Consider the following 7,905-nt stretch of genomic DNA (forward strand, 5'->3'; position numbering starts at 1 on the left):
ACAAAACATGAAGGCACTCTGCTGCTTTACATGGCTCTATACATAATGGAAATATATGGAAGATAAAAAAAGTGACATTAATTACACAAAACAACTTATACAATGTATAACTACAGAGTGATTCAATCGATTATATTATTATGTACATGTATCATGTAAATACACAATCAATGTTGATAATATGTTTTATTGAAGAAACCCAGATACCAGTACACGCACTCAATAAAAGAAAAAAACAACTCAAATAATAACAACAAAGAACAAAAACCCCAAACAAAACAAAGCAAATAAAAAAAAAAGCAAACTAATAAAAAAAACACGAAACCAATCTGCACTCATTGAATGTACAATTGTACATGTACACAGACTTGCGTATTTCCTCCGCTAAAATCATTTCAAATTCTGAAACTCCGCCTCTTGAAAGTATGGAGGGACATGCAATATTTTAAACAGCTCAATGGAGTACAATAAAATAGCGGCAACGCAGGCCTACGTAAATTATTTCGGTTTGTTATATTCCGTCCTTGGTCAGGGCAATGCTGTATAACCGTAGCACTATAGTGAATGTCGTGTTTTATAGTTTATCTTACGTATGTTTATCAGTGATTCCAAATGGGTTGGTGCTGAATCATTTTGTATTGCAATAACACAATATTGATATACAGTATTAGACGCTCGTCAACTGCATTATTATCTAACGTGCACAAATTGCGCACCTACAATGTAGGTTTAATTTTATAGATCATAAAACTTTCGCTTTCCATGAGAAACATTTGATATTCGTTTTCTTTCTTTTTTTTTAATCATTCACCAACAAGGATTAAAGAAAGACTTGGATTAATTGTTCAGTACAATATTACAACCAAGTTCAACACAGAATTCAACAATCATTTCCTCTACCGTGGTTGCTTGAAAATGCTGAAATTAAGAACCAGTATTGGTAGCCAATTCAAAACTTTATGGAACAGCGGAAGAGCATATACATCAGAGCCAGAGGAATGCAAAAAGAATAATTTCAGTGTAGAAGCTCCGTGTTAATTGGCACAGATTGCAAAGACTCCCACCAATATCCCTTTCTGGACAAATTCTATAATAACGACTGCAGTCGACAAAGTGCTATGAATCGTCGCAAGAGATCAATACTTCATCGCATCATTTCAACAGGCCTGCAAGCAAGAGTGACGCCATACCGCATACGTATACACATATGTACATGTACAATGCAATTTATTATAACGTTACTATAGGTCCCTACACAGTGGAGTACATAATTGACGCGCCCAATAATGCATAAAGAAGATAAACTTTGGCATCTACAGTAGACATGTTTTTCCGGAGTTTTACAAAAAAGAGAGGACAAAAATACACAAACAAACAAACAAGCAAAAAAGAAAGAAAGAAAGAAACAAACAAACAAACAAATAAACAACCATACAGATGTACTCTGGTCTCACATCATCCTGGAAAAGATGCTAGTGAACTTTATAGTAGACCTATCTGATGACAGGTGAGAAGTCTTAGATCTGTACAAACCTTTGGCTATCGAATCAGACAGACATTCCCAGAAGCACAAGCGAGGAATAGGGATCCATGGTACAACCGGTCGAGAATTCTACGAGATAACCAAGGGTTGAGTTTTGGTAGAAATTTCCTATAGGTCCTATACTAGTAGGTACTGTGCGATAATCAGTGGACGAGGCTTGGGAAAGATCGCCCTGTTATTGGTTGTATACAGATCGTTCCGTTGTACAGCATTCAGATCTTGGCCTTTTGTGTTCGCTCGGTCATGCAAATTACGTGGTCTATTCATTACCTGTAGAATAGTGGGTGGAAAGCGTCTATAACTGGTATTTGTACAAGCTGCATGGGAGACTGTCACTCAATATTTTCACATCCTTCACTCTTCACTCCTCTCATTATGAACTTGCGACGTGTAAATAATCATTGCGCTTGCTTCTCTCTCTCTCTCTTCCTTTTCTTATCTTATCAACAAGCGTTGATGGTATCGTAATGGCACCACCATAATTGTAATATTACCATCGCTGTCCAAATGTTTTACACAACATTTACATTGATGATGATTTCACAAAGAATAATTTATAGGCAAAGGAAATATAGAAATTCCAAGTGGTGGGAATCCTGAAATGAATAAATAAAAAGCAGTACGGTGTAATTATAGGATCAAATTATCAATATCATATTATATATAATATTGTTCATGTATAATTACGCTGATACAGATACTGTATATGTTTGTTCATCTGCTACAAAAGTAACTTTACTATAAAGGGAAACGTAGGGAATATAAATATGTGTCGCCTAGCTTGTCTATTACATCTTACATCTTAAAGATGAATATGAATAGAGGAATTGCCTATCTCTCGATCTTCCGACATAATCATGCACATATTGAAACAAAAATTCCATTCACAGAGACACCCTATCATGATAGATTCCTAGGTGGACGAGATAGCACTAGGCCTATATATGAGTTAAGCAGCAGATTCTGTCACCGAGGAATCCATAATTTCACCATTAACATGCAACAGTGATACATTATATGAGTGTGTGTGTGTGTGTGTGTGTGTGTGCATGCGTGCGAGCGTGCATGTGTGTGTGTGTCGCATGTATGTATGTAAATGTAAATTATGTACTTTTTATTTTTTTTTTCTATTCTTCTCATGAATTTCCAAGAAAAATAGTAGAGGGTGTACACTTGTTGGAATAAAAAATATATTTCCATATTGAAAGCAAGACTGGCAGTGTATACCGCATCACACGCTCTGGATGTCAGTGACTTTATAGTACACAGTCAATTATCATGGTTGTGATCTGAGGCCAATACGGATAAAATTATACACCCGCTATCAATGAAAACAAACTGATCCATCGCACATCCGTAACGTAATATCCGTAACAGTGCACTATACCGTCGTCATCACGCTCCGATTGGTAAAACTCATTTTCTCCACATCGGCATTTGTCTTGAAGATAGTAATGCGCATTGTTATCTTTGCTTACATGAGGTTATATAGACCACTCACTCACTAGTAACAGGATTTCCATTAGATTTCATGAAGGATATGTATCAATATTTAATTAGGTGTATGTAAAATAAAAAAAACAACAACTAGAAATGTCGCTATGGCGACTGATGCCTCCGCCATAATGCATGATTCTCCCAATAGGCGTATAGTACAATGTCTTCACAATGTGTGATCCATGACAGTTTCACATAACTGGCAAAATATTGAAATGACAGGTTTTTCAGAAATGTCTTGAACTGGGTTTGCTATAATTTTCTAAGAGTGCAGGTACACATATTTGGGGAATTTTGGGGAAGTTTATGCACTGAGTAATTTCCAAGGTATGAAGAAAGATTGTGATGATGGTACAAAATAGATATTTTTTTTTTTTTTTGGGGGGGGGGGGGGGGCATTGAAACCTGGCCTTTGACCCTTAACCTTTGACCTTCTGGCTGGAAATTTCCGGGAGAATCTCCATTAGGTAATGCATGTATTAAGTTTTGAAACTAATAATGCAAGCATTGCATATACTAGTATATGAGGGAAATAGTAAAATTTTGAGGAGTTGACCTTGACCTTTGACCCCTGACTATTGACCCATGACCCCTAAATTCCCTACATAATCCCTGCCAGACAGTACATGCGTATGTACCAAGTTCCACGAAGATACATTGAACCATTTGCGAGAAAAGTGACATTGCAACATTTTCACCTAACCTTTGACCTTTTGACCTTTGACCTTATGACATGAAACTCTCTCTGGAGAATCTTTACGCAGTAGTACATGTCCACACCAAGTTTCAAGAAAATACCTTCGGGCATTGCATAGATATGGGGAAATTACAACATTTGTAGCATTTGACCTTGACCTTTTGACCTTTGACCTCTTGCCAATGTCACTAAAATCTACAGATAAATTTTAGGATTTCACCTTGATCTTTGACCTCTGTCCGATTTCACTGAAAAACTAATCAAGTAATTGTCCCATCATACATCATCCTCCAACAAAGTTTGGTGAAATTTGCTCCATCCAGTCTAGAGTTATCGCGTAAACGGATACAATTTCATGATTTGACCTTGACCTTTGACCTTTGACCTTCAGCCGATTTCACCCAAAATCTAATCAAATAATTGCCCCATCATACTTGGACCAAGTTTGGTAAAATTCCAGTTAATATTACTCAAGTTATCGCGTAAACGAAAGCGGACAGACAGACGTACAGACGTACGGATGTACGGATGTACGGATGTACGGACGTACGGACAACCCAAAAACATAATGCCTCCGGCACCACTTTGTGGCGGAGGCATAAAGATATATATATATATATATATATATATATGTGAGATATGAGAAAGGAAGGAGAAAATACATATATATATATATATATATATATATATATATATATATAAGGAAGGATAAAATGGTGCATAGCTTTAACATCAGTATTCCTCGTATTGTTCCTCCTTTTCGAAAATAAAGTTGGAAAAGTTTGTCAGCTTGGTCAAGTTGGTAAACTTTTCAACTCTTGCACTTTTTCCGAAAAGGCGGAATAATGATGTCAAAGCTTTACGTGCCGTTTTCTCCTTCCTTTCTCATGTCTATCTATCTCTCTCTCTCTCTCTTTCTTTCTTCCCCCTCCCTCTCTCTCTCTCTCTCTCTCTCTCTCTCTCTCTATATATATATATATATATATATATATATATATATATATATATATATATATATATATATATATATATATATATATATTATATATACTATATACAGTATATATATTGAGTAATTTGTCCACGTGTTGGTGTGATAATATCATCAAAAGTGAAACTGACAACAAGTTCACGCTGTATTCACCAACAATTTATATCGGCACACAAATTTTCTTGAGAAAGTGCGAATCACTCGAAAATTTGTGTGCCAAAATAAACTGTAAGTGAATACGGCATGAACTTGGTTTCATTTTTATTTAAGATATATATATATATATATATATATATATATATATATATATATATATATATATATATATATATAAGTAGTGTTCACTTTGTGTATCCTTCCTGCCAAATATCACCTATTGTCAAAGGATGGTAATGTCGTATTTAACACAATGAAGTGACCCTGAATTTTTACTTTGATCTTTCACCTCTTATTACTTCATGCTAATAACTGTTAACTGTTTAAGAGTGACATTCTTAGCCCAAATATCTGACCTTGACCTATTACCTTGAGGAATTTTGCCCTAAATCTACTCAGCACATCTCCACCTCATGAAGTCATATCTGCTTATGGTCAAGAATCAAGAAAATTAACCACTGAGTTATCACAAAATAGGTGGCACATGTCACTGGACACCCTCTAGGTAGATTGTATAGAGCATAAAGTGCAATGGAATGATCAAGCCACTGTCACTTGATAAATCAAGAATGACAGATCAAAATGAACAAATGTGAGTTACACAATAGGAATCGATTAAAAGTAAACTCTGCAAAACTTTCACACATAGGCAGAATGTAATGACAAAACCAAGTTAACATGGGCCGTCAGCACAGTTTTATTAATAAAAATTACTGTGGTTGCTGGCAAACATCCATAGTCACAGACATTCAAAATAGACATAGCCATTCCTTCTTGTTTCATGCAATGACACTATGAATAAAAAAACAAAATGCTGCTATGATGAATGTTACTATTAGCACAAAATCTCCTGTCACACCAAGGTTGGTCACTGCACCTGAATTACAGAGTGGCCTTACTAAAATTAAGAAGTAGTGATGACAACAACAAATGAAAAAAAAAAATATATATGTATATATGTATAGCTTATTCTAACCCATAATGTAAAAAAAGTGAAATTGACAAATGAAAATCATTAGGAAGGTTAGAGTTTACATAGTCCAGTCGTCTCTGCATATGTAAAACAGCTCTGAATGTATAATTTTTGTCTCCACATGATAATTTTCCTTGTGGCTCTTGTGAAATCATTTGAATTGATTTTTTTTTTTACCGTAACTAGGCCGGGCTATTTAGGTAGATGATAGAGCTGGGGGGCTCCCAGGCCCCCCCCCCCCCCCCCTCCAGATCTCAGCAATCAACTGCGTGATCGCGACGAAAATTGGCACACACATCGCCTATGATGTAATCTAAAGTACTATGAAGTTAATTTGTAAAAAAATTATCATTTATGCTAAATTACGGTAATTTATGCATAACGATGCATGAAATCAGACAATTTGGTATAAATCACTTATGTATGTAATGTATGCATATGTAAGAGAAAAAATTGTGCTATTGGAAAAAAATTCTGAAGTATTTCATTTTTTTTTAAATTTCTTATGTATTTCATTGTTTTTAAGACTTAATGTTTTTCATTGTTTTTTCAATGAAATTTGTCCGCGACATTGTTCCGAACAAGAAAATGTGTTATTTATTGATTCTAGTCAATAAAACCCCAAAATAATCATGCTTTTATGAAATTTGCCTGTAAGCACAGTTTGCATTGAAATTGTACACAAATTCACGTTTTTGAGCAACTTTTGGTCTGACATGCACATACATATTTATGCGCAACTTCGGAACCTCGCTCCCGGGCATCGCAAATTTGGTGTCAAAAGATGCGGGAGACTCGAAAGAAAAAAGTCATGAAACGTCGCAGCAATAGCTTTTCGCAATAGCGATACATCGCGCTGAACATCGGGGGGGGGGGAGCCTTGGAGGCCCCCCCCCCCCCCCCCCGCCTAGTTAGGGTTAAGGGTGAGATATCCCTATACTCCTCCTAACAGCAGTTAATTTCAAGAGTGATGCCACCATGAGAAGTTCTTTGAATTAATTCCATATTATTGCACTTTGAAGGAATACTTCACAAAATTTGCAACACACAATCCATCATAAGTAGGCAACTTATGTATAATAAAAATCATAAACAATATCCTACTACCAGGTACCAAATCAATGTCACACTCTCTGCATCCTGATATTTTTTTTCTCCCAATAACCCTTTACTCTTTTGTCTATCAACCCCAGAGATAATGTGACTAGAAATGAAGCATACCACACAGGACATACAGCAATACAACTACTCTGTGGAATCAACTTGGATACCTTCACCTTCTCATGCAGTCATAGTATCCTACCATAAAATATAGCCCTCCATTTACATTTTGATGAAATTCTTTCATCTTTACCATTGGTCAATGGACTGACATTTTGACAAAGCAAATATTTCCAAATAAGTTTCTATCATTTACATCAAATTGGTTTTCCTAGTAGAAGTTATGGCTTCACAATCTATTACAGAAACTACAGCATTTCATCAAATCTCTTACTTTTTTTCCAATAGAATGTAAAACATCATTAGTTCATCCCAGTGTAATAATAAACAGATATTATACTTCTAAAGTATATGTGACATATCAATTGTGTTTTTTGATTGGTAAATCTATCATTGCATGAGCTGTAGGCCTACACATCTTGTACAATAGTCAAAAACCTTGTAAGATTAAAGACGGATCAGAACGTATTGTGTAATGATGAAAATTGACATATGGATGAAGATAGTCAAAAGACCTTACGGACAAATGCTTGAATGGAAGAAGAGACATAAACTGTGTACTAGCAAGTTCTTTTTTTTTTTTTGGGGGGGGGGGGGGTAAATGTCAGCCTCTTTGCATATGTTACGATTAGTTTCTTAAACCCCTTGAGGTTGGGCTGATGTTGCATGCATTTCACATAGACACTTGCCTGAGTATAACCCCTTCTCAATGGGAAAACAAAATAATTCAGTCATGAGGTCAACATGATGTATGAAATTGTTCATTTCCAGAATTTGGTCTCGTAAATAGGGTTTTATTCAATACGTAATTTGCAATGTTAAGTTTA

Source organism: Diadema setosum, chromosome 10, assembly GCF_964275005.1.
Source record: "Diadema setosum chromosome 10, eeDiaSeto1, whole genome shotgun sequence".
Classification (NCBI taxonomy): domain Eukaryota; kingdom Metazoa; phylum Echinodermata; class Echinoidea; order Diadematoida; family Diadematidae; genus Diadema; species Diadema setosum.